The 27,369-nt window shown below is 36.3% G+C and overlaps 1 protein-coding gene across 2 annotated transcripts in view; it reads left to right on the top strand.

Annotated features, from left to right (window-relative positions):
* Positions 1 to 27,369, top strand: part of IL1RAPL1 (interleukin 1 receptor accessory protein like 1) — a 1,302,015-nt gene that overhangs the window by 652,435 nt on the left and 622,211 nt on the right. The gene's annotated exons all lie outside the window — the stretch shown is intronic.

Genomic DNA, 27,369 nt, shown 5'->3' with positions numbered 1-27,369 from the left:
CTATAATATCCTTGAAATTTTACCTCACTTTACACAACATTGCTCACCTAACTCACATAGGCTGGGGTCCCCTTTGGCCTCCTGATATTCGATTTTTACAAATCAGGCATTGCTATAAGCTTTAATATTAGACTTAAGTAATCAAATATAACAAGTCCAAAGTTTTTTTAGAAATTAAATTGTTCCTAAGTCTATGTGCCCTGTTTCCAATCAAGTGTTCTAATTATAATAATATTCCCCCTACAGAGAAGCTATTAGCATTTATGGACTATATTAAGAAGAAAAATAAACATATGTGGGCACAATTCCAGAGGTGCTCTTTAGGTTTCTTTCCTATTATAATATACAGCAGAAGTGGGTGTCAGGTTTGCAAATGGCGTACTTTTATTAAACTAAGCCTATTGGTCATGGCACAAATGCCATTTTTTAAGTTCTTCTGTGGAACTTAATAAATGCAGGGATGCAAACTAAAGAATTACTTGATGTCATAACACCATTGGCAATATATTAATGGTAAACAGCAAATAATTTGCTTCTCCCCTCCCCCACCACCCACCCCATAAAGTTTACACGTATGAGACCTCAGCTTCTCTTTGTCAGACTCAAATTGGATCTCCTTTGCTGTCAGCTCTAGGCTCAGACTTCTCTGCCCCTAATTTGGCAGCTCTTCAACGGGTTTATGGTGTAAGCCTTTTCTATTTCTAACAAAAAGTACAGATCAAATCCGCCTTACAATAATGAATTCTGTTTGAAGTTTGGCTTTCCAAAAGACACCACACTTTCTGAGCTCATTTTAAAAAGTGATTTCTACTGTTTCTACACTGAGTAATCAGTACATTTGAATTTGGAGCAAAAGTCAATTGCTTTAAAAAATATGTATTATGACTTTCCATTACCTGACTTCATAGTCAAATTTATAGCAGAGTCAGTATAAAAATATTTGCTGTATTATAAAATACATGTTATATTCTTCTAGCCACTGTTATTTATAACAAAGATCCAAAATCTACGTTTAGGTATTTAGTATATATTCAAGTTGGCACAGGTTTTAACAGAACTTGAAGTTCTTTTTTTTGTTTTTTTTTTTAACATTTTTTATTAGTTTCAGGTATATGAAATAATGTAATAGTTAGACATTTATTATTTATATCCCTCACACTGTGTCAAACATCCTCCCCCCATCCACTATCCCTCTGTCATCGCACACAACCATTACATTTCCACTGTCTACATTCCTAATGTTGTACTCCACTTCTTGTAACTATATATACATAATATATAAACTTGTAGTTGACATTCATTATTGTTCAGCTTCCGCTTCAGCTGTACAGTGCAGTGATCAGGCATCTACAGCATCCCTGAGGTGGTCTCCCAAATGGGACAAAAGTGTCCATCGGATACCCTACAAAATCTTTACAACATTATTGATTACATTCCCCAAATTAATTTTCAAAACCCCGTGGCCATCTTGTGGTTACCGATTGTGCTTTCTAATCCCCTCACCTTCTCCCTTATCCCCCCCCCACCACATCTAGCAACCCTCAGTTTTTTGTCTATACGGAGATATATATTTTAAACTGGTTCTTGGAACTACAAGATCAAGAAGGACAATAGTGATTTTTTTTTAACATAAAGCTATATTTAAAGGGCTGTGATTTTATTCTGATATGGTTTTACATTCTTTTTTAATTTTTTTTATTAGTTTCAGGTGTATAAAATGATGTACTAGTTAGACATTAACACCTCTCACAAAGTGGTAAGCCCCCACAATCTACTACCCCTCTGACATCATATATAGCTGTTACAATTCCATTGACTCTATTCCCTGTGCTGTAGTCCACGTCCTGTGACTATATATATACATATATATATATACATATATATGTGTGTGTATATATATATGTATATATACATATATATGTATATATACATATATATATATATGTATATATACATATATATATATATATATATGTATAGTTGACATTCAATATTATTCAGCTTCAGCTTCAGGTGTACAGTGCAGTGGTCAGGCCTCTACACCATCCATGAAGTGGTCTCGCTAATAAGACAAGTGTCCATCTGACACCCTACAAAATCATTACAGCATGATTGATTATATTCCCCAAACTGTCTTCCATATCCTGTGGCAATACATTCACTTTTGTTATTAACACTCTCTTTAGTTTATTTGATAATGGCAGTAGATGGAGGCTGTATTTCTGCTTGCTTTATTTTGTTTTGTTTATAAACACTTTCTAGGCCATCTGAAGGTGGCAAGCTTAAGTTGGCCTACCCTCCCATTATTTTATTTTACATTTTACGACTATTGGAACTCCAAAAGTCTGGGAACCATAGCTCTGGATGAGTTATTCATCCAGCCATTTTTTTTAATAGTTCCATAAGACATAACTCTTAAGACATAGTCTATTCCTTTGGGGGACACTTGTAATTATTACAGTTACTTTCCTTATTTTCCACTTCTTTGTCCCAATTCATTTTAATTAGAATCTAAATTCTTGGGGTAATGAATTTTACCATATAGTAGGGGAAACAGAAAAATGAAGAGCAAATAGTTAAAACTGACATAGAGTTAAAAGAGCTAACTGAGGATAAAACTAATTGGGCAGACTTTAGAGGCATAGATAAAGGGTGAGTGAACAACGCCCTAACCTAATTTACCAGAGTGTAGGTAAGAAAACTAAGTGGAAGGGTCACACCGTTTCCATTCCAGTGGGTCCTCCATCATTTTTCTACATTCCAGGATAAAGACATTACATTTAGAATTAAGCCTCCTTGATTTTTCAACCTGTCTTCAGGTTGAAAGTGGTCACCCTTTGGATTTAACATGAATGTCAGTAAAAGATTATAGCCTGGAGAAAGCACACAAAAAATGTACTTAAATGGGTAGTACTCATTCAAAAGTACATGTCCCGCAAGCTGTGTGTGTTTGTGTGTGTGTGTGTGTATGTGTGTGTATACAAACATAAACACTGCCACAAGATTAAAACGTGTTGACAAAGATGAAAAATTTCATGCATAATATCCTGTTATTTTAGATTTATTAATTGATTGATTGTATTATAACTACTGTTCTTACTTCATGTATACAGCTAACTTTTGTAATTAGAATAAAAATGTACAAATAGTTAAAATACATAATAAATCCATATAATAAAGAAATCAATCTTTATTGCATTTAAGTACCCTAAACTTTTATTCCAACTTGAAATGGACCTTTCTAAGCATGGTATTAATGGCTCTCTATGCATGGCCCACCATGATTACCCATTGTTGCCCTTCAAATGGAAATGGACATTTTCACTATAACCATCTATATGCAGGTGGCATCTTCAATGTTTAAATTACTTATTGGGGATAAATTATAAGCCAAAAGGTACCCCTTCAGGCTCTTTCCAAACGCTTTTTTTCTAACTTTTCAAAAGAGTTGCAACCCAATCCATGTTGGTCTAAATTCTTGATCTTCCTTGGAGACACTTTCTTCCTTCCGAAGAACCTCCTCAACTCAGTAAATGGTACCATTATCCACCCTCCTGCTCAACTCACACATCTGACTTGAAGATTTCCCCGCCTTCCACACCCCTGCTTCCTGCCCTTCTAACTCATCATTATTTTGTCTCTTCCACTTCATTGCGATAACTTCGTTTACATTTAGGATAAAATCCACGTTTCTTAATATGATCTCCATCCTGCCCACCTCTTTAACTGGGCCTCTCTAACTCCCAGCCCTACAGAGCAAGTAAACTCTCTTATGCGCACTGTTTCGTCTGTGTGGGATGCTCTCCTTCCTGTACTTTCCTTATCTAGGTTCTTCTTATCCTTCAGGGATCAATTTTAATGTTCCGTTTTTAGAAAGGCCTTCCTCAACTCCTAAATCTAAAGTAGCTGTTCTTCCCTTGCATGGTACTGGTTCCTTTCTCTGGTGCCCATTTTGCAGTGTGTAATATTACTAAATAAGCATTGTTGGTTTACTTGATAAACATTTCTCTTCACAACTAGATATAACTACATGAAGGTTGCTGCCATGTCTGTTTTGTTTACCAGTGTATATGCCATTCTAAACATATTACCTGGCACATTGGATTACAGTGTTTCAGACTGTCTGACTTTGTGTCCTGATTCTGACATATATTAACTGCTGTTCTGGGATACAAATATAAAATGGACATAATAATAATACAACCTAATATCAACATACAGGATTTCCTAGTATTAAATGAAATTATTCATACACAGTAATGAGAGTGCTTAGCATAATATAGGTTTCCAGTACATATTAGTTACTATTATTGTTGTTCTAAAGGGCAGTCGTTAAATACTTGTTGAGTGAGTGAAGGACTTCATTCATTTTATGATATAAATAACTAGATAATTACCTCCTCAGTATATGAATGTGCTTCATATACGTCATTTTCAACACAATCTCTATTGCACTGATTGTCATTCTTTTAGAAGTTATTAATAGGCAAAATAGTAGTAATAGTAATTATGGTTTTAATTTCCTTATTATCGATTATTGGAGGTGGAACCTTTTTCCCATCTACATGAGTTTCTGCAAAACAATCCATGTTTCTTTTCCCTTCATTAGTATTTTAATTGTGGCTGTAGCTGTTTCAAGATCTGTTCAATGCAATGTTGAACAGGTTCAATAGTTAGAGCAGTCAGAAATATAATCCAGATTAAGTTTCTTCTGCAAAATAACTAAATCACATAAAGTTTAATTTTTATGTCAAAGTGAATCATATGCCAGTTATCAAAAGATTGAATGGCTATGAATACAATCGTTTACTGATGAGTAATTTGGTATCAGTTTAGAGATTTTATTTTCTCTACCAGATGCTCTAGGAACACATGGTAAGATTAGAGGTCATTGATCCTTCATCTGTTATCAGTGGTCCCAAAATATTCTGTTTATATCATATCACGATTACTGACAAACCATATTGTATTACAGTTGTTTTTGTGTTTACCTCTACCATTAAAAAGTGAGCTCATTGAGGGGAGAATCATGTTTTATTCTTTATGCATCTGGAAGAAAGGAAATAAAGTATGAAGGATTGAATATTGTACATTTTTTCCTAATGATGTTACCTTTATCATTTTCCGCAAAAATAAAATAATTATAATGAAAATAAACTGGGAAGACAGCAGTAGCAAACTAGTTAATACTTAGTTACCATGAAGCAGAAGTGTTTGTGTTTGAGTTATCTTTGACATAATTTTCAGTAAGAATACTGAAAATATTCTCTCTAGGTAATGAGGGAAGAATCCAGATCACAAAGCTTGATTATTCCTAAAATATTTGGCTGTTTTGACTCTGACCATCTTTTAATATATCCAGGCATGCTGTACAAAGTACATTATCGAAATAAAATAACCCTAGTCAAATTGTAGGCTTAGATTACAGGGATAAGACAAGTCTGTGGTTTCACCAGAAGTAAGAAGGTATTAAGACTCTTTATCACTTCCAATCATCACTATTAGGCTAGGGACAGAAGAGACACTGCAGGAGGAAGGAATAAGAGATAGCCCAGGGAGTAAGTACTTGGTCTCTGTTAAAACTACCTTAGAATTGGCTCACCAGTATTAATTTCTTTGTATTTATAATCTTTTTCATTATTCTCTCTCTCCCTCTCTCTTGTAGTATATTATTCTATTTTATGTTGACAGTGTCAACACAAATTGGCCCCAAAATGTACTAAATTCAAAAAATGTACCATGTGCCTTCTTTCCACCCCTTCCTCTAAGCTGAACTATGATTTTTATAGAGGCAGGAATCAGAATTTTCTTCTTTTAAGAACTTTGATGGGGGTCATAGTTCCCCTACGGTCTCTGGAATATGTGTTAGCATTTTTGTGTACCTGAATTTTCTATAAGCAAAGTGCCTTTTCAGTAGTGAAGCACTGGGAGACTCAAGCACGGAGGAAGCTGGATGAGGTTGTTCTGTGAGTTCTGAAGCCGTCTGTGGTTGCAGACTGAAATTGGTGACAGCTCCTTCTCTAAGTGAGCATTCTTTGAAATGGAAGAGTAGAAGACAAGGAAAGATTTAGGGTGTCTTGTTTTGTTTTGTTTTGGCTCCAGTAGATACTTTGTAATACACCCCTACAAAGAGTGTGAATATAATATAATATAATATGATATATGATATGATATATATATATATATATATAAATTTATCATTTTAAATATAAATGTAATATTATAATATAACATTGACCTAAGCATTGAAAAACATATACTCTGTTATCAGTAACGTGATTCTCGATTACTGTACATGTATGTACCGGTTTATAAAATACAAACCAGTCAAGCTAATTATTACACCGCAGTGTTTAATCAAACTCTATTTCTGGGTTAGCCTTACTAGAGCATTGTCAATTTTATTGATCTTTTCAAAGAACCAGCTTTTGGTTTCATTGATTTTCTCTATTGTCCAATTGTTTTTACCTATTGTTTAAAATGTATCTAATGGAGTCTAAGATGCATAGTTTTCAATTATGCCGAGAAGTAATCATGAATTAATATGTGTCTGTAAATCAGAGCTCTTCAATGAGAAATGAACTACAGTGTAGCAGTTTTTCAGAAAGGTGATGAATCCATTAATGCTACATATGCAAAGAATATAGTCGGTGGGATTGACCCCAAAGTGTTGCTTTTCTTTTGGCTTGTTGAAATTTTTATTTTCTGTTACTTAGCTTGGCACTTGTTCCTTTGCATTCTATAATATTCAACTAGCAAAGTGGCACCCTGGAGGAAGAATACGACTGTATTGAGCACTTTCCCCAATATAGAAGTGGAATACACTATGTAATTATACTTATATATTGGAGAAAATAATTTGTATATACATCATAATCAGATCAAATATGAAAGAGAACCTGTATCATAGTTTTGAATGAGTATATTTTATCTCCTTTTGGAGAATGTACAAGCAAGTTTTCATGGAGATCAAATTGACATTGTTGCTAGTAGTTATTTTTTTACTTTAAAATTTTTATTTTATTTTATTAAATTTATTAGGTGACATTAGTTAATAAAATTATATAGCTTTCAAGTGTACAATTCTGTAATACATCATCTGTATATTACATTGTGTGTTCACCACCCAGAGTCAGTTCTCCTTCCATCACCATATATTTGACCCCCTTTACCCTTTTCTACCTTCCACCCCCTTTCCATCTGGTAACCACCATACTATTGTCTGTGTCTATGAGTTTGTTTGTTTGTTTGTCTTTTTTGTTGCTTTCAGTGTTATATCTCACAGATAAGGGAAATCATACATTCTCGACTTTTTCTGTCTAACTTATTTTGCTTAGCCTGATATTCTCAAGGTCCATCCATGTTGTCCCAAATGGCAGTATTTCATCTTTTCTTATGGCAGAATAGTGTTCCGTTGTGTATATATACCTCATCTTCTTCATCCAGTAATCTTTCAATGGACACTTTGGTTGTTTTCATGTCTTGACCACTGTAAATAATGCTGCAATGAACGTAGGGGTACATATGTCTTTACAAATAAATGTTTTTAATTTTTTGAGGTAGATACCCAGAAGGATTGCTGGGTCATATGGTAACTCTATATTTAGTTTTCTGAGGAAACTCTGTACTGTTTTCTATGAAAACTTCATTAGCTGTTAGGGAAATGCAAATCAAAATCACAATGAAATACCACCTCGTACCTGTTAGATTAGCTCTGATCAGCAATATAAGTCATAATAATTGTTAGAGACATTGTGGAGAAAAAGGAACCCTCACACACTGTTGGTAGGAATGTAAATTAGTATAGCCACTATGGAAAACAGTATTTATCTTTTAAACAATACTATTTATCCCCATTTCTTGCTTGATTAAAATACATATTTAATAAAAGAGGCAATTAAAAATTACCACTGAATGTATGAGGTTTGACAATTAAGTTTGCGAACTTGTTGCAACACTGTTGGTAACCTTTTTTGATATCAGAGGGATCATTCATTATGAATTTGTACCAACTGGACAAACATGTAACCAAGTTTACTATTTGGAAGTGCTGAAAAGGCTGCGTGCAAAAGCTAGATGAACTGAACTTTTCACCAACAATTCATGGCTCTTGCATTATGACAATGCACCAGCTCACACGATACTGCCTGGGAGGGAATTTTGAGCCAGTAAACAAATAAGTGTATTGGAGCACCCTCCCTACTCACCTGATCTGGTCCCCAATGACTTCTTTCTTAACCCAAAGATAAAGAGAATATTGAAAGGAAGACATTTTGATGACATTTGGGACATCAAGGATAATACGATGACAGGTTTGATGGCCATTCCCGAAAAAGAGTTCCAAAATTGCTTTGAAGGGTGGACTAGGCGCTGGCATCGGTGCATAGCTTCCCAAGGGGAATACTTTGAAGGTGGCCATAGTGATATTCAGCAATGAGGTATGGAGCACTTTGTCTAGGATGAGTTCGCGAACTTAATTGTCTGACCTCATGTATGTACGTTTTTAAATGAATTTGAAGTAAACATTAACAATATATGTAACTGAATTGTAGAGACTATCCAATGTGTCTAAGACTGAAACTAATTTGGACTAAAGCCCATTAAAGCATTATTATCTCGTTTGTACTTAACATAACTACTTGTCCGTTTATTTAAAAAGGTTGTGCATTAATTAGAGGCCATTAATGGACATGAATTACCAACACTATTTAAATTTCTGAAGTTCCGAACTTCTTGTGCGAGAGCCAAGGATTTGCAGTCCTTGTTTATGATACAATCTCAGACTGCCCCAATTGGACCAGCTGATCCAAAACTCAGTGAACTTGTCAATGCTGATATCCTTATACCACTAATCGGAGGACGTGTACAGAGGTGCAAGGAAGCTGAGAGTAGAACTCTGAGATAGCTCTAGGGAATTACTGTTTCCTTTCTTACAGAACAAGTCAGAGTGTGTTTTAATATACCAAGAACTCAATTCCCTGACACACAAAACATCCCCTGTTGTTTCATCTTTTTGAATTGCCCTCAACAAGAAAGGAACAGAAGTAGATCGAGTGTAAAAGCTCTCAGGCTAATTCTAAGGAAAAAAAGTAGGAATGAAGCACTGCTGAAGTTGGCACCAAGCAGGTTTCAACCTGAAGGACTTGAAGTTGGAAGAGATAGGTATTGTATGGATTTACTCATTTGTCTTATTTTTACTGCACATGTTTGGCTCATCTAAGGCTAGAGGCCATGAGAAGGAAATCAAGTAGCAAGTACATTCATCATGGTTTTGCCACATGATTCTATTCTCAAGGTGAATTGTGTAAGTAAAACCACTGTGTTTCATATGGAATATTGTAATTTGTGTCTCTTCCTCTACTTTCATCTCTCCATATGTATATATATATATATATATATATATATATATATATATGTATGTGTATATATATATATATATATATATATATGAGTGATATTTTTCTGTGGTGAAATTCAAAATAACAGGTGATATATTTTTTCATTTGCAAGTATACATGGATTTCATGATTTAAGGTAGAGACCTATCTTTCCCATTAATTCATCATTTGCCATTGTTATAGGATAACTTGATTTTAATTCACCTTTCTTGAAAAAGAATTGATTTATTTTTAACATTTGACTTTTGGTTAGGTTTTAGATTTATCTGTTATGTGGAAATGCTCAAATAAAGATAAAATGTGGAATCTTTTTTTTTGTTTTTTATTATGTGAATATGTAAGTTTAGCAAATTAAAATTGTTTCTCGGTGTGTACTAATGAAATATGACAGATAGCAAAATATTTTCATTAGCAATAAAGGTTAATTGTATTAGAAGAGAACCCCAAGTATGACCTGAAATACTGTGGTAATATACACAGAGACCATACATGAGTAGGCAAGCCCTGCTCCCATTAGCCACCATCATTAATAAGAATTAACTGCATTAATGGCTTATTGAAATTAACAAATGGATGGTGATTTTGAAACTCACCAAAGAGTGATGGAAGGAGAACTGACTCTGGGTGGTGAGCACACAATGTGATATATAGATGATGTATCATAGAATTGTACACTTAAAACCTATGTAACTTTACTAACATTGTCACCACAATAAATTAAATTAAAAAATATTGTGGAAACAAACCCCCCCCGCAAAAAAAAAACAAAGAAAGAAAAAGAAGCTCACCAAAGAGGAGCACAGATGGATATGTAGATTCGGAGTCATCCCTGTATACTTGTAAATTGATGGAAAAGTGTGCAAAAATATATACACTGGAGAAAATCTGATCAGGGTCACCATGATTTGTGGATTTATAAGCAAGTATGCAGACAGTAGAATGGGCATGAATGGAGGAGAATGCAATGGTGTAGAAATACAGTTTATATATCTAGGATGATATGAAATGGATCATCTCATGTATTACCTTCAGGAATATAAATTGCTACAAACTCTTTGGAAGCAATTTGGCAAAACATACAATATCCTTTGACCCAGTAACCCTCGTTTAGATATTCAAGTTAAAGGCAAAATTGGAAATTCAAACAAAATGTATATAATATGACTTGATCACAATACTCTATATTAAAATGAAAGTTGAAACAAATTAAATATCTATAATATTATGATGCACTTTAGAGTGAATAAAGATGTAACCACTAACAGTGACCTTTACAAATTATGTTTAAAGAACAATGTATATTATATAATATTAACGGGTAATGTAGAAAATGAAAACCTGCTTCTTGTAGTCTTGTAGTACAATTTTAACTGGTTTCTTTTTCTTTTGTTAAATTTATTAGGGTGACATTGGTTAATAAATTATATAGGTTACAAGTGTACCATTCTAGATCATGTATTGCATTGTGTGTTCACCACCCAGAATCAGTTCTCCTTCCATCACCATATATTTGACCCCTTTCTACCATCCCCATCACCCCTTACCCTCTAATAACTACTAAACTTTTGCCTGTTTCTAAGAATTTTTGCTTGTTTGTTCATGCATGACTCCATTTTTTCAGAGACTACTGCAAGCAAATGAACAAGCACTCCATTTTGTTTCAGTGGTTTTCTTGGGAGGACGGGTTTCACCAAATGCCATGTGTAAATTGGTCGGATAGAACAATAATTTAGATTCCCACAATCTTATTGAGAGCTTTGAAACTTCTGGTATCTTACAGGATCCAAAATTGAATTGAGGCTTTGTTACTAAGCCAGGTTGTAGCAATGGATCTAGGAGGCAGTAGCTCAATTTTCTACTTCTTTGCATCAAATTTTCTCTTGAAAATGATGCATGCAATATTGAAGAATGGCAGGGAGGAGCCTCTGTGAAGTGTTAAATATTTGGTTCACTGGGTCCTATCAGCAGGTAGGGCCTGCAGGGAGCTTGTTTATCCAGCAGAACGATCTCATTATAAAGACAGTGATGTAGTGTGGTTTACTTCATACCCTGAAGCCATTCAAGGAAACAACTGAGTGAGTGATATTTATCCTGGGCCCGGTATTGTGCTATTATGACTTGCAATAACTGGCAGCATATTAAAATAGAGATCAGGGACTACAGCTACTCCATTGAATGAAGTCCTGAAATTTCAAAGCTGTTGAATTATTCAGTATTTTCCAATTTATAGAATAGAAGAATATATGATTGACTGTTTCATTGCACAGTGATGGAAATAAAGAAAGATAATGCACAGGCTTTATACATTTCACAGTAAATATTTATTTCTCATAATTACATGGTATCCAAGTGGGTCTCTATATAGGCTGATGTGGCCCCTTGCTGTCAAAATGCAAAGAACTTGAATTTGAAAGCTAGGGAATAATAAAAGAAGAAAGTTTTTAAAAACACCTTAATCAATGATCACTAAAAGGAACTCACAACACTGTCTTGTTTAGCTTTGAAAATACTCATGAATACCTGATCAGCAAAATAAACTAAGGTTTGAGAAAAATGTCCCCTCTTGCCCATGACAATACACGGGGAACAAGGTAAGCTGTAAGTTTAGAATAAAGAAAGGGAACCCTGCTTAATGGGATATGTAGTAATTTTATCAAATGCTTTATCCCAGCTCCAGCAGTGCCTAGGATACAGCAGGTACCCCATAAACATTTGTTTAAATAAAGATTGAATCAATGAATGCCTCCCTCCAGAGGTAGCTCATACTAAATACTGTAAAATCATTCCTCCCCCCACACACAACATTAAAATATTATCTGTTTGAAATATATAAAGGAATGGGTCATGGTGTGACTACTAAGGGTCTAGGGTCTTAACCTTTGAGGGGTATGGAAGGGAAACTAGCTACAGCTTTTTGGTCCAGCAGCCGAAGACAGGATATTGAGCTGGATGAGCCATGAAAAGTTATATGATCCTCTTTAAAGGCATTTACTAGTTAACCATATAAAAAGCAAACTGCCACTCACTGAGAACTTAAAATTTTATGTAAACAACAATAACTAAGCAATAAATGTTATCATGAGGTAGCATCTGCTAGGCCAGAAGATCCCTTTAGGTTTGTGTTTCATCAGTATTAATAAACATGCTATGAAGCTAATCTCCCTTAAGCCAGCACTTGAGGATCTTTTAATTGCTAAGTAACACTGAAACAACCTGAATTTGCTTTAAATTTAGTAGATGCCCATATTAACAACTGTTCAGCACAGTTTTTCATACGAGTGCATCCTCTCAAATTTATCAGCCCTCAAAAACTGTATACAAATTTTCCCCACACCCAGAGGCTGTGCTCTCAAAGACAGGGAAAAACAAAACCAAAAACAACAAAGTCTGAATCAATGTAATTTTCTGCTGTCTAAACATAGATTTCTGTTTGCCGTGATTATTTAAGGATTACCCAAAGGCATGTCAACAAAACCTCTGGAAAATAGAGTTTAAAGTTCACGAAAACCTGTATTTGATTTTTTTCTGTTCTTGGCTCTTTAAACATGAAAAGACGCACACAAAAATTCATCCTTTTTTTTTTCTGAATTTCTTACCACTTTTTTTTCCTTGCTTAAGTCTGATAGTGTTTATGAAAATACTATGTAAATGAAAGCGTTCTACACAAATATAATGAACTGTTATTTTACACTCATGACAAAAATGAGAAACCATTGCAGTAGATATACGAGTATGATTACTCATATAGATGTAGATGAATGCCCAAATAGTTGTGTGTAAAGCTAATATGTGTACAGTATATTATGTATTTTCATGAGACCTCTCCTACAGTAATAAAAATAGACTTAATTTCCCTAATAAAAGGTTCTAACCTTTTTTTTCTCACTTACAAATTCACTTGAAGGAGCAATACACAAACTGTGTGTGTATAATTTCCCCCACAATCTCTGCAAGAAGTTATTCAAGTAGACAATTAATCTGTGTGATATTCATATAAAAAAAAGCAAATGCATATTAAAATACACAACAGACTTCATTCCCATTTCCCTTGAATTTTTCTCTAACTCTGTGGGACTAGAATGCCCAGCAGAGATCGTAACATGAAAAAGATACACAGAAGTGCTTTTGTTGCACAGACCAAACAGCGCAAGCAATAATGTCTGTTGTATGAACACACACAATCAAGTAAGAAAAAGGGTTGTGAGATGACAAAGGAGTCTTCTAGCCCAACCACACGTTTCATTTTCCATCTCGAACCTGTTTCTGCTCCTTATTTCCATTGATGGTGTCACAATCCTCTTGGGAATCCTGGTTTGAAACCTCAGAGTCATCCTTCCTTTCTCCTTCATCTCTCCAGTCTGATCAATCTCTCCATCCTGTTGTTTCTATCTCTAAAATGTCCCCTCATTTTCTTCGCCACATTTTTATTTTACCCCTACTGTTTTCAGAATTTTCTAAGTGGTCTTCCTTTTCCCAACTGTCTCCTTCCAATCCATCCTTGATATCGCCACTAGATTGATATTTGTAAAGTGTAGATCAAATAATACCACTTTCTTTGCAGACATGTCCCACTGTCTACGTTGACAAGAGCAGTGCTTCCTAAAAGTGTCATCCCAGAACCATCACCTGGGAACTTTTTAGAAATGTAGATTCTTAGGTCCCAACCACCACCTTCTGAATCTAAAACTCTGATGGTGGAGCCAAAAAAACTGTCTTTGAACAACTCCAGATGATTCTGTTGCATACGAAATTTTGAAAACTACTGGGCTCCGGGATTAAGTTCAAGTTCCTTGGCATCGTGTTCTGCACACTCACCTTTCTGATCTTATTTTCACCTGGCTACACTCTTGTCCTCCACGACCTAGCCCACCATTTCAGAACCCTCTACCCCTTGCTGTTTTATCTACCTGGAATATCCCATTGACTTGGTATTTTCTTTTTCTAATTATCAAGTTTTAAATTGAGGAACAATTCAAGTTCCATCTCTTTATTAAATTCTTTTTGATCTTTTCAGTCATATTTCTGCTCCATTAGTTTATGTGAAAAATAAAAAACAGTTCTGGGTTGAAATACAACAAACCTCTTGCCCTGTGTTTCTGCAGCAAGGATGTCTTTACTGGTAGAATTTCTCCAATCTGCCTTGTGTTATAGGTAGTTGTTGACATGTCTTTTCCCTACTGAAAGATGATCTCCACAAAGTCAACACTAATCTCAGTAATCGCTATTATAGAACAGTGGGTTGCATATAGTAGGTCAATGACATATATAGAATCACACTGAAACAGGATATGAACTTCAATACATGATTATTTTATATGTTCACTGCTGCAAACAACTGTCCATTTGGAATTGTTCTAAACTATAAAAACTTTTTATAACTTGCAATCTTTAAAAAGAAAATTCTCTTCCATTGTATGCACTAACACACAATGAAAGTAAATATGTGCCTGAAGCCCTGTTACTCTCTTTAGAGGATCAATGTGCAGGATGGGTGTCCTGCTATCCAATAGGCCTTTCCCTGTGAGGTGTCTCTAAATTGGGAAAGAGATTAAATTTGATCACTGTTTGTTTGGTCTGTTACTCATCATGTTGACATTTAATTCAGTATCTAACAAATGTCCCAAAGGTATAAAATGCCTGAAGCTGGCAATACTTTTTATCCTATTTGTATGCACATCCCCTTACCTTATCCATTTGGTGGTCCAAATTAGAGGGTTTTGTGGAGATACACATAAACTAATAAACTAAATAAATAGCATAATACTGTTTTCCCCAAAATAAGACCTAGCCAGACAATCAGCTCTAATGAGTCATTTGGAGCAAAAATTAACATAAGACCCAGTCTTATTTTACTATAATGTAAGACCCGGTCTTATATAAGACCGTATAATATAATATAATATAATATAATATAATATAATACTCGTTCTTATATTAATTTTTGCTCCAAAAGAAGCGTTAGAGCTCATTGTCCGGCTAGGTCTTATTTTTGGGGAAACATGGTATAGTACACCCAATGAGTGTAAGACAGTGCATTATGTTTAATAGATCAACAAAGATTTGCTGAGTTCTGAACTCTGGTCAGTTCTGTAGAATAAAATTCTGAGTCAAAAATTGTATTGCTTTGCAATATTACAAAGAATGGAAAATGCATATTTTTTTTCAAAATTTGTAAGATTAAAAATACCTAGAAACAATAGTTATGAGTAATTGTGCTGATACCTAAGATAAACATTTTTGGTACCAATTTAAGTGATCACTTATTCAGTCAAGCAGAATAGTAAAGCAAATAGATATAGATATGGAAATAAGTATAGGTATATAATAGAAGATAGATGAGATTTAGATGGATGGATGATGATAGGAAGGTAAGTAGGTAGTCAGATAGCTAGATAGACAGCCAGACAGACATGCATACATACATAGATATATGGTAAAGTACCAATTCTTAAAGTCACCACAGTGTAGTGATGAATGAAATATATGTAAGCAAATATTAATTCAAATATTTATGATACTAAAGGTATAAATTAAATAGAGAAGATGGAAAAGAATAAATGAAAGAATGAAAAACGTCTTTAAAATAATTTGAAATATTCTACTCTTAAAGGATGGATCATATGTATCAAGGTGTTACATATCTATATGGATTCCTTATGTCCAGAATAAGAACAACAACAACAACAAAAAATCCAGATTTTCTTGTAGTATAACATGTATCTGCTTGTGTTCACCCAAACAGTGGCGTTTTTCCTGCTCCTGTTCAGTATGGGAATAGAAAAAGAGAACATCCACTGTATACTAGGTAGTGTGGTAGGCATGTTCTCATATCACTTTTAAACGTTAATGAAATTTAAAAAAAAAAAAGATTTAAAGACAACGAGTCTTAAGCAGAATTTCCTGTCAGCCAACACAGGGATAACCTGATCCAACCGAGAGGGATGGGACTTTCAGATTAACTCTCAAAAAATGGCACAGAGAAAATTTTCTTAAAGCACAGAGAATTTGCTCACATATCTGTATGCAAGGAAGAAACCCTATGAAGACTATTCCCCAGGCCAGAGGCAATTATGGGTCTTAAAAAAGGCAAAGCCAGATGACTTCACAAGGAAAAGTGGTAGAGTTTGAACAAGCCTTGGGCTTCAGTTCAGGATTCGATTGTTGTAGTGGAGTTTGACCTAGGGTGATTGTAGAATCCATAGTCTACCTGTTGACCCAGATGATACAGTTGAATCATACACTGCAAACAGTCCAAGTTCACTATCAGGCCCTTTTTCTGACCAATTATCTGAGAAGTGATCGCTCTGGTCCTTTCTTCTGGGTTCCTAACTGCTCACTGTTTGCCATCCCTCACTCGTTCCAGGGCATGCAGCAGGCTCAAGGCCAAGACCAAGGCACAGGGAGATTTCCTGTATCAAAACCAAAACAAGCCCACAAGATAGACTTTTCAACATGCAGATGAAGGCCCTGAGAGCTTAAATGACTTGCTTGACCTTGACATGGCTGGGATTTGAACTTGGGTCTGGTTTGCCCAGAGATCATGTACTACCCTACTGTACTATTATATACATTTTCCAACTCTGTCTTCATTAACAAGCATGTCTATAGGGGAATGACAGATAATGTTTTTCGTGATGAATAAATCACACATAGATCCCAGAGCCCCTTCTGGTTAAATTATGTTCAGAAGAATTTCAGTGTTGTTGTTTTTTTCCCCCCATGTCCTTATATGGAGTATATGTCATGCTTGTCTTTACAGGCCAATTTGATTATCCAGAAAAGCCCACCCACTAATCAACCCAGACTCAAATGTGTACTGGGTCCCCCCAAAATGCATGCCTTTCCTAGAGTCTCAGAATGTGACCTTATTTGCAAACAGGGTCTTTGTAGATATAATTAGTTAAGATGAGGTCATACTGGAGTAGGGTGACCCCTAAATCCAATATGGCTAGTGTCCTTATAAGAAGAGGAGAAGAGACACAGACATAGAGACACACAGGGAGAACATCATGTGAAGATGAAGGAAGAGTTTGGAGTATGTGTCCACAAGCCAAGGAATTCCAAGGATTGACCATTGTCGCCAGAAGCTAAGAGAAGGACATGAAGCACATTCTACCTCAGTGACCAGAAGGAACCAACCCTGCTGATAGCTCAATTTCAAACTCCCAGCCTCCAGATCTGTGAAAAGATACATTTCTGTTCTTTAAGCCTCTCAGTTGTGGTAATTTCTTACAGCAGTACTGCTGCTTTTTGGCACGTGGTGACTAAGACTTAAGCTGGACTTCAGTATGGCCATGTGAATGTGTGAGATACCAGCCACCGAAGAGTGACACTGACAAGAAGAGACAAGAAGATATACGTACACAGGTGATCCTCGAACAACAACAAGGGGTACTCCATATTGAATGTCTCTCTTCCTAGTTTTTACCTCAGCTTTGGGAAATAATGATTATTCTCCAGCTCTTACAGATGAGGAAAGGCGCTCATAATTTGGCCACTCTTTCTGCCACTCACTTCCTCCAACTACCCAGCCTCTCTGGTCTCCCTTAAACATTTCCAGTGCATTCCCATCACAGAACCTTTGTTTTGAACCCTGCGATCCCACATATTTGCCCAGTTTATTCTCTACTCAAACGTTAGCTCTTCAGAGAACCCTTCTCTGGCCACCATATTGCGAGCACCTCAGGCACGCTTGCCTCTTGACATACTTTCGTTTTGTTTCCCAATGCATTATATTGTTAGGGTTTTTGTCTGTCTTCTCTGTGAGTGCTGGAATTCTGTTTTAGTCACAACTCTACCCCCCCCCCCAGCACCTAGAATATTCTCTGTCCTACAGTGGGTGCTGAATAATTCAATGCATGGCATAACCCGAGGCACAAAGAAGTTAACTGTCAATTTCCAAAGGCCTCACTGAACTCTGTTTGGCACTCAAGACTGATTTCTCTCTCACTCTCTACAGGTGAGGTAGCTCAGAAATCCGTCCAAAAGTCTAGAGGAAGTGCCTTATGACATCATAATGCTAAAATAGACTGATTTATGGAAGCAATGGATCCAAAAGCACTATATTTACAGATGCATTTTTCTTTGTACTTCCTTTGGGATGCATGGCTGGCTAAGAAGGGCTACTATTTTAGTTCAACAGTCTTAGGGGACATTCTGGCCTGGGATGATCATAGAACCTCGAGTCCTCCTGTTGATCATAAAACAGTCAACTTATGATCAAAGGTGCTCAATAAATATTTACCTCGAATTATAGGGAGTTCCCTGTAGTCAGGAGTCATACCCATAAAAGAGTAGAAGAAGAGGGAACCAAGAGACAGTATTGCAACTCTTCAGCAGAACCCAGGAATTCTATTTCTTCCCCCTTTTCCTTCTGAAAATACGTATACTCTCCTGGACTTCTTTTGCCATAGACAGGGGGTTTATTTTATTTAACCAGGAAAGATATACAGATATATTAGTTCATCAAGGAGAAATTTATGTGCAACGAAAACCATTGAAGTCAGACTCTACTTCAATCCAAATATAGGCTGTTCAGACTTGGCGTGGATGTTCTTTTCCAGGAAAAATAAAAAGCATATCCCTAGTTGATCTGGATTTCAGAGCCCTGGAAATATTGTAGCATTTCTGGTGAACCTTCTGCAAATGGGCTGTTGACTCTGAGGAACAGTCAACATTGAAAACTGATTTTAAGCGTGCTTTACATGAAGCCCCTGTTGTTGTTCAGAAAGATGGCTTCTCTGCCTTTAGTGGATAGTATGAGCAAATACTGGGTCGGTGTCATTAATTGCTTGCTGTTGGTTCACAGGCTGTGCTCTAGAAGGTATTTCAAAGAGGGAAGATCATCCTGACATGTTCTAGTAAAGGAAAAGGTAACAATAGCAGTGGGAAAAGAATAAATGCTGTTAAACCACTGGTGTGGTTTGTAATGGGCCAGGAAACATTACAGGTGAGAGGAGAGGTACTAGGAAGTTGAGGGACCTCTATGGCTGAGCAAAAGGGAGGCCTTAAATTGGGCAGCAAATCTCTTTACTGCTCCTCAGGGAACTTCACTACCTTATTTTGTGTTTATGACAGGTACAAACACAACTGGTTTCCCCAACTGTTAGAGTCTTCCCTGGAGAGTAGGGCCAAAGGAAATACAAAAGCTTGTGTGAACACAGTCTTTCATGGACAAGATAATACAGAAGTGAATGGATCGAATTATAATGTTGAGTAAAAATATTTCGAAATAGAGCAAAATGTGTATGAGGAATCCCATGAGAGATTTAGGGTTGATAAATGGTGGCTGTGGCAATTTTGCCATTCAGTTATCAGATGAGTGATATTTATGCTGATGCTGTCGTTTTATAATTTGAGACAAAATATGCAAACTATACTTGGTGCTCAGTTTAAGAAACAGTGCATAAGCATTAAAATCTTAGCATATGTAGTGAAATGGGCACTTGCTGTTGTGAAAAGAGGTTATGAGACATTTTTAGAAAATATATTTTAAAATTAGTATAAAGGCTTAAAAAATATATTGTTCGATCTGGTGATTACACTTCTGGGATACGGTCCTAAGGAAAAAGCACAATTTTATTTTTGGAGGGGAAGGTTGCGGAGCAGTGTATATAAAGTTGTTTTATCACAGAATTATTTGAAACAGTCAAACCTAGGTGGAAAACTTATAGGTGGCTAATAGCAGAAGAGTTAAATAAATTTTAATGTGGCACTGTTATGGGATATTATGCAATTATTACAGCATATTCAGTCAAAAAATCACGACACAAAATTCAACTGAGAAAAGAAACAGAATAAACAAAGGGACAGATTATGAATATTATTCTCTTTTTATTTTCTTACAGTGTCCCTTATTTCTTTTCATAATTAGAAAAAAATAGTTTAAAAAATAAATCCTCAGCAAGTGCCTGCTATCCAATGCACAGTTTTGTGTACCTTAGTACCAGGAATATCTGCTAGAATTTGGAGACTTAGGTATGATGGAGGGGTAACTCTACTACAGAGTCCTATTTGCTTTGGCACCAGCTATCCCCTGATGAAGAGAGAGACTAATCTCAGAAGAAATTTGATAACAGCTCACCAAGGCATGCACACACCTAGAGATCACCTACATTGAGAGCATGATAGATGATAACTTCCAGGCATTGTGAGAGGAAGGGTACTCGAGAAACTGGATTCCTGACAATTGGCAGAGTCTCTTGAGTAACATCAATTCTTACCACCCACCCATATCTCTTTAAAATATTTGAAAGAGCTCTTCCAAAAGTGTTACACTATATACAGTTTTAAAGGCAAGAATCTGGAGATATTCCACTCCAGATAAACATAATCCAGAAAATAGAGATGAGGCCAAAATGTGTGTGAACCAGTGCACACTATAAAGGTTAACTTGTGTCACATTTTGCTGCTATCATTGCTGCTGCTAATTTGGGGGCATCTCTGCTTTCTCCTTGAAACAATGCCAGCATTGCCAATTTTCATTTCTGACGTTCACATTTGGAAAGAGTAGCAACCAGTGCAGATAAAGTGCAGAATTCACCCAATTAAAATCTAGCCTCAGCCTTTTTGTTCTGTCTCTGTGATAGCTTTTGTGCATGGTCTACAATCCCTAACTGCATTCATGTCTCAAGTTTGGCTTTTCTCAGCACACTAGGGGTAGAAATGAATGATGCCAATATGCCGCGTATTTATTTTTGATCATTGAGATTAAATACACATGTGTGTATGTATATATAAGCACACATACGTATATATGCATTTTATGTCTGTCTGTGAGTCATTAAAAAATTCATCATATTTTGATTTCCTGAAAATTTTAAATGAAGAAATTATAAAAATGTCAAATCACTATATTGTACACCTGTAACTTATATATAACCAATATAAGATTGTATACCAACAAACAAACAAGGCAAACAAAGAAACCAAATCTCGTAGACACAGACAACAGTTTAGTGGTTACCAGAGAGGGAGGGGAAAAAGGGTGGCAGAAGAGGGTAAAGAGGGTCAAATATATGGTGATGGAAGGAGAACTGACTCTGGGTGGTGAACACCCAATGTGAGATATACACGATGTATTGTAGAATTGTACACTTGAAACCTATATAATTTTATTAGCCAGTGTCACCCCAATAAATTTAATTAATTCATTCCTGCAAAAAAATTTATGAAAACATTTCAAAGATCCGACCACTTGACAGACATAGTGTTGTTGATTTGTTTAGGTGACTGGGAAAGATAGTTTAGTTTATGACAAAATATGAGTCTCAGAGTATACTAGCATTATTTCTCTTCCTCATTGTTTGTATTCAGTCACTTACTCCTGCCAGTGTTACTTCCCAAATCTTTCTCAGCTCTATGCCATTTCTCCTCTGTTAGCACTGCCCAAGGTTAGACCTTACATAACATCACTTTCCTGGCTAAGCCTTCTACCTTATGTCTCTACCAGAAATTCACCCAACATAGCATATCTCAAACCATTACACTGGTTCTGTAACCTCTCTGCTTGAAACTTTTCAATATTTCCCCCATTGCTTTCACAGTGAACACAACATTTTTTACATCTCATAAAACTACCTCTGTGATCTGTCTTTGCCCACTTCTTTCCCCTCATCTCTTGCTATTTCCTGCTTGAAACTTGTTTCTGCATCACAAAGCCATTGTAGTTCCTGCAAAATGGTGCTGTTGCCTACTCCTGCGCCTGCTTTTGTGTTCACCTCCAAATCAAATATCTATCTGCCTATTCGTTGTCTGGCTAACCTCTTACGTTTTGACAGGCATCTCAGATGTTTTCCTTTCATGGAATCCATTCCCGACCCGTCCTATGCATTTCTTTATCATTGCATTTCCATGCTGTGCTTTTAATTTCTCTCTATTTCTTCTGACTGTGAGTTCCTTGGAAACATAGGCTGTATCTGCAGGGCTTGATGTCTTTTGCCTCTAGTACAGAAACTGGAATGAAGCTAGTTCTCACCATATGAACATAAAAAGCTGTGTTAGGTCAGCTTTCCTAGAGCAGAGCCCTAGGGATTTTGATGCACACAGTTGATTGAAGGAGTGTTCTTCCTGTAAAACCTAAGAGGGAGGGAGGGAAGCAGGACAGGAAAGGGGGAAGAGCTGAGCAAGGTCACAGGTAAACTATAGGCTTGGCCTGGTCCACACACGCAGGCACTGTGGAGTGTGAAACACACTACAGAACTGTACCTAATTAAGGCAAAGGAACAGGGCTTTTGTACACTCACCACAGTCACTTATTGGCAGTGGGGAGACCAATGGGGCTGTAAGTTTCCCAGCAGGGCTGCTCCTGTCAGTCAAGCATAATTTTCAAAAGAAGGAGGCGATGCTCAAAGTAGCTGGAGAATAGAGCTATCAGTTTAGTAGAGGATATCAGGGTGGGTCATCTATTGCAGTATCACAGATGTCTTAATTATTATTATTGAAACGTACCTACCCAAGTAGATACTTTAAGAGTAATATAATTTATTTTGCCCTTTTTTTCAGTAAAGTCTTACATTTTCATATTAGGCTACAATATGTATAAGCTCTATGATTAGACTTTTTGTTAAAATAATGGAAACTTTTTCTTAAATTAAAGTTTATTGGGGTGACAATGGTTAGTAAAGTTACATAGGTTTTAAGTGTACAATTCTGTAATACATCATCTATATATCACATTGAGTTCACCACCTAGAAAAAAAAATATAATGGAACCTTCCATCTTGTTACGCTAGAACTACTTTGAGTTCCCATCTGTAGTACTAGTGACTTAATTAAAAATACCTTCCCTAATCTCATTTGAATATATTTACATTATCCAGTCTGTGTAGCCTTTGTTTGTGAAAGGGAACACCTGTATGAACACCTTGTAAGGGAACCAGTTCTGAATCTAATTCCATCACTGTCTTCATATAAGCTCCCGGAAGATTATGGGTGGTCATGAAAGTGAATAAATATGGGGCTTCTTACTCCCACCCCTCAGTGCATCTTTATGGCTCCCATTGATTCTGAAGGAATGTATGCTGCCCAGGAGTCTTTGAATTAGAGTCCTTCCATGGAATCCTTCCATCAAGGAATGCGAATGCCAATAGCAAACTTCCTGAGATAGGCTTTTACAAGGGTATTTGCTTCTGAAAGACAGAAAAACAGATTAAATACTACTGGCTTACACTATTATTGATAATAGTTTTAAAAATAATGATAATAAAGATTACCTAGTAACTTACATAATGGAATTAACAGTGTCTAGAAATATGCTATTGGAATGAGTGTTTCTAAGCCAACAGAGTAAGGAAACATTGAACATATCAATAGCATTCTGGCCACCAAGAGTTAGGTTTTCAGTTACGACATTTTCTTTAAAGAGTTAAGATGTCCCACTGTCTTAAGATCTGTTCTTAAGATTTGTCCCTCTACACAAGATTTAAAAATACTTTGTGGCTATATAAGGAAAATGTCTTTATTAATAAGGAGTTGCTTACTGAAGTCTTTAGGGGTGGAATGCCATCATTTCTCTACTTGAACCTATTTTTGAATGGTTTAGGGAAAAAATTGTGATACACAGAGTGAGAGAGAGTGTCCAAATGAGGCAAAATGTTAACAAAGGAAAAATATCACTTATTTTTATTTAATTAAAGGTTTAATTTAATCCTTGAAAAAAGCCATAAGCCCTTCATTTATTTAAATGTGTTTATCCAAATAATTTGAAAACATCTTGACTTGTTCTTTATATTATTTGACATCTTTCCCAAAAATGTATTAAAAAATGTTAAAATTTTTGTAATTTATGTGTGAACATCATACAGTCAGTTTAATGGTAGTAAAACTCCCTAAGCCATAGATCCTACATCTATTTCCATATTAAATGGACATAAAGTGTCTGTGCTATCCAGTGGGCTGTTAGGCCTTCATTTTACCTCTGCCTTTTCCTTGGTATGTGACTGTGAACTCTTGGAAACTTTTCTCTTGATTGGTAGTTAAGGACTGAATAGCTTTAATTTTTAGTAATATTTTTGGTTTTCTTTCGATGTTTTTCTCAGTGAGCATATTCTGAAAGTATGTATTAATATCTCTACCTCCAATACAACTCTATCTGTTCTCTTGATATCATTTGTTACTAACTTTTTAGACTCACAATTTTTGCCTTTAGCTTCATGCATTTTGCTGTGTCTTACAAATCTCTTGAGAGTCTGAATAATTTCATCTCACTGTTAATACTGCTACCTTGAAGGTGTTTCTGCCTTTTTCATTGGCACCAATATCCTCTGTGACAGATGGCCTCAGTTACTTGATTCTGGAATTGTAATTCATATAGTGGTAAAACAAGATAATTCCATGCTTATCACCAGAATTGTAACTGCTTAAAATAAAATCCCACCAAGGATGAATTTCATGCAATGGGTCAAATGTACAAACTTGTTTTGATAGATATCACATGTAATTATGTAACCCTGACCTCTCTATGTATAGTTTTGTCATCCTAGTTCTGCAGCAGTCGTTGATAAGAATGATGGCAATGACTTGGTTATTGATGATGTCCACCAAGCTTCCAGCACATTTGCTCTAGCTGCATCTATATCTAACTGCAGCTCTTTAATAAGAATCTCAGACCAAAATTTGTTAGTTGAAATTAACTAAATTGAAGAATGTTGTGAAGTAAAAAATACGTTTATCAGGAAACAATATTATGATGGTAGGGAGAATGAATTTTAGGGTCGGACATAGCTGGGTGAGAATCCTAGGATTTCCCCTTATTAGCCGGTGTTGAGATTCTTCAGTTGTAAAATTTAGTTGTTAATTTAGTCACACAATCATTCATTCATTTAGGAAATGTGTGTTCAGCTGGTTAGCAGACACAGTTCTATGCACTGGGGCTAAAGAAGTGAGTTAGAAGGACAAAGTTCTTGACCTCAAGGGGCTTTCATTCTATTGGACAGACAGAAAGCAAACAAAAAGTGGGTACATAAAGTAACATCAGATAGCAATAAGTCCTCTGAAAAAATATCAAAGAAGAATCTGGATCAAGTGACCCAAATAGGAAGCTGATGTTTCGTGAAGAGCAGTTAGAAAAGGCCTTTTTAAGGAGGTGACATTTGGAGGAAGGGAGCAAGGAAGGCACGCAGTTGGTTGGTGAGAAATATTCCACAAACAGGGAATGATGAATTCAAAAGGCTTAATGGATGTTTTTGTGAAGGGTAAAGGAAAACTTGTAAACTCAGCCATAGTTAAGTGCTCATTAGATGTCACCTATTATTTTAAGGTAAGAAATATTGATAATTCCATAGATTATGTGTCTTCTTTGCTCTAATGTACATCTTCCTTTTCATCTTGATAATTTTCCTTCTCTCAAATTCTACATTATTCATCGAGTTCTCAGATCTTATACATTGCCACACTCTTTTTTTAATCTTTAGTGAGTTAAACTCTGCTGGCAATACTCAGATATTACTGCTGTTAGAGGTCCTCTTTTCTTGGTTTTTGTCTGTGGCTCAGTATTTATATACTGTCAGTTTGTTACATTGATTACCTTGCTAAGTATTGGGCAACTGTCCTCTCTAAGAAGGAAATTCACAACTTTTCTGTGATGATGATAATAGTGATGTATCTGACCTGTTGTTCGTGGTGTGTGTGTGTGTGTGTGTGTGTGTGTGTGTGTGTGTGTGTAGGGGTGACAAAAATGGTATCAAGATGCCATTTGGACAATGGTGCTTCCAGGTAACCCAGAAAACTCAACTGGTCCCAAGCCCTATCAGCCCCATTTCCCACCATGGTTTCTATTTTTTGTATTTCCCCTGATGCTTCCAGAAATGAGACCAAAGTGACCATCTACCTCTCTCTCTGACTGTGAAACCACTTCCGGAGCTTGACCCACTTCTGTTGTATTTCTTTCTGCCTTCTTTGGCTATGGAATGTTTATTCCTGATTTTATCAGTGTAGATCCAATCAGAGAGAAAAACCACACACTAATTCGAACAAGGAAAGGTTTTATAAAGAATTATTGAATGTAACAATGTATTGAAATAATGAAGAATGGGCTAGTAAGAAAGAAAGATCTATTAGTCTGCTCAGGTCGCCATACAAAAATCCCATAGACTAGGTGGCTTACATAGCAGAAATTTATTTCTCATAGATCTGGCCCTCATTCTGATTTGCAGATGACCACCTTCTCACTGTGTGCTCACATGGCCTCTCTTATGCGAGCACATGGAAGGAGGGAGGGAGAGAAGGGGAGAGCTCTGGTATCTCTTTTTCTAAGGTCACTAACCCCTTCATAAGGGTTTGGCCCTCATAACCTCATCTGAACCTACTTATCTACCAAAAACCACTTCTCTAAATACCATCTCATTCTGGGTTAGGGTTTACACATATGAATTTTAGGAGGACACAAACATTCAGTCCATAGCAAAAGAGAGCTCTGAACAACAGAGGAATGGCTGCCATTACCTCTATGGCCGAGATCCAGTGCCTAGGAAAAGCCCCTATCTTCCTACCTCCATAGTGACCCAAACCTCATCAGGAAAGTACTTGGCTTACTGAATGGCAAACGTCACTGAGGTGCCACATTGGCAGAATTCATTGCAAATCTGCCCTCTGGAACTTGACAGAGACTCTCCCTAGGAAAGCCATTCATTGGAAAGTGTCTCACCTGAGGCTCTACTAAAAAAATCCTCAAGCTGCTGGCTACCATGCACTGCAGGGGCTGGGTACTAGAGAAGCACACACTGCGGGAACCAGGGGCTGGGGCCCCAGAGCCTTGCAGTCTGACAGAGCCCTCCCAGCAAGCATTCTGGAACCAGGGAGCAAAAACCCTTTCGTCCTGCAATATCTCTCCAGCATCCTCTACCAACAATTTCAAAGGTTCAGATCCATTTTCAAAGGACATGTAAAAAGGTAGATTTAGCGTGGAAAGGCAATAAACCAATCACCATCACACTGAAATCTATATTTGTTGTTGTTGTTGTTTAAAGATTTT

This window comes from Rhinolophus hipposideros (assembly GCF_964194185.1).
Source record: "Rhinolophus hipposideros genome assembly, chromosome: X".
Classification (NCBI taxonomy): domain Eukaryota; kingdom Metazoa; phylum Chordata; class Mammalia; order Chiroptera; family Rhinolophidae; genus Rhinolophus; species Rhinolophus hipposideros.
The sequence above is the reverse complement of the archived record's forward strand: the minus strand, read 5'-3'. Positions and strand labels throughout refer to the sequence as shown.